Raw genomic sequence first — 2,020 nt, 5'->3', positions numbered from 1 at the left:
TCCCAGCTACTCAGGAGGCTGAAGCAGGAGAATGGCGTGAACCCGGGAGGCAAAGCTTGCAGTGAGCCGAGATCACGCCACTGCACTCCAGCCTGGGCGACAGAGCGAGACTCCATCTCAAAAAACAAACAAACAAAAAAACCAAAGGCAAACACAGACACAGTCTCCTTGCTTTGAGGGGCTTCACGTGGGGGATTCCTTGCAGGTGCCATTGGGAATTTACAACCTGCCAGGCTTCCCTCTGCCCCCAACATGGCGCAAGGCTCCCTTGGCTCTTGGGACTTTATTTTTATTTTTTTGAGACAGAATTTCGCTCGTCACCCAGGCTGGAGTGCAATGGCGCGATATTGGCTCACTGCAACTTTCGCCTCCCGGGTACCAACGATTCTCGTGCCTCAGCCTCCCGAGTAGCTGGGATTACAGGCACCCGCCACCACGCCTGGCTAATTTTTGTATTTTTAGTAGAGATGGGGTTTCACCATGTTGGCCAGGTTGGTCTCTAACTCCTGGGCTGTAATCTGCCCGCCTTGACCTCCAAATTGTTGGGATTACAGGTGTGAGCCGCCGCACCCAGCCCACTCTTGGGACTTTACATTACAGCTCATGGCAATGGGGACAGGACCTCCCACGCCTCAGCTCCTGTGTCTTCCCTCTTCCACCCTCAAGTGGCTCACAGGACCCTCCTCTCTCATGGTAGATGTTAATGACCCTGTCAACGCCCTCACTGACCCACACCTATGCGCCTGGGTCAGGAACATCCCTTCCAATGTCCAACTCCCAAAACTCATCCTTGCTCCAAAAGAAAGGCTTCTTGAGGCTGCCTTGCAGACAAAAATGAAATCCACGCAGCCCGGCACGGTAGCTCACGCCTGTAATCCCAACACTTTTGGGAGGCTGAGGTGGGTGGATCACCTGAGGTCAGGAGTTCGACACCAGGCTGGCCAACATGGAGAAACTCTGTCTCTACTAAAAATATAAAAATTAGCCGGGCGTGGTGGAGGGTGCCTGTAATTCCAGCTACTTGGGAGGCTGAGGCAGGAGAATCACTTGAACTGGGAGGCAGAGGGTGCAGTGAGCCGAGATCATGCAACTGTACTCCAGCCTGGGCAATAGGGTGAGACTCCGTCTCAAGAAAAAGATAAAGAAGAAAAAGAAACCAACGTGTTTGGGTAAGGGAGAGTTCAGGGAGGTTGGGGTTGCTAGACCAGCAGAAAGGTCAGCTGTCTCCTCATTCCTCAACAGGGGTGGTGGGTATACACAGAATGGACCCTTGAAGCCAGGCACTGTGGCTCACGCCTGTAATCCCAGAACTTTGGGAGGCAGAGGCGGGATCACCTGACGTTGGGAGTTCGAGACCAGCCTGGCCAACATGGTGAAACCCCGTCTCTACTAAAAATGAAAAAATGAGCTGGGCATGGTGGCGCATGCCTGTAATCCCAGCTACTCGGGTGGCTGAGGCAGGAGAATCGCTTGAACCGGGAGGCGGAGGTTGCAGTGGACCGAGATCGTGCCATTGCACTCCAGCTTCCGTCTCAAAAAAAAAAAAAAAAAAAAGGACCCTTGCTATCTTATCACCACGACCGCGATGCTAACACATAAGTGAGGTCTCTCCCGCAGGGCACTGTGGACACTGGGGCCTGGGTCATTCTCTGGGCTGGGGCAGGGTGCTGAGCTGCATCCCTGGCCTCCACCTACTCCATGCCTGGAACTCCCCCCAGTTGTGACGACCACAGACGTCCCCAGACATCGCCCGGTGTCACCTGGAGGGCAGGACCGCCCCTCGCTGAGACCCTCAGACGTAGCCTTACTGAAGTGCGAGCGTGGCAGCCGCTCTCTGCCTTTAGCGTAGAGTCAATGCGTCTTCTCCCTCTCCTTGCAGGCTGGGCCCCAGGTGCTTATGCGTCTCTCATCCAGGGGTGTCTTCACAGGGCAAGGACAGACCGTGCCATCCTGGGCGCTGGGGCCCTGGGCGAGCTGCCGGCCCCCGACCCTCCCGTGGGGACCCTAACGCGACAGGGTC

Source organism: Mandrillus leucophaeus, unplaced genomic scaffold (assembly GCF_000951045.1).
Source record: "Mandrillus leucophaeus isolate KB7577 unplaced genomic scaffold, Mleu.le_1.0 Scaffold54, whole genome shotgun sequence".
Classification (NCBI taxonomy): Eukaryota; Metazoa; Chordata; class Mammalia; order Primates; family Cercopithecidae; genus Mandrillus; species Mandrillus leucophaeus.
This window is presented reverse-complemented; position numbering follows the sequence as displayed.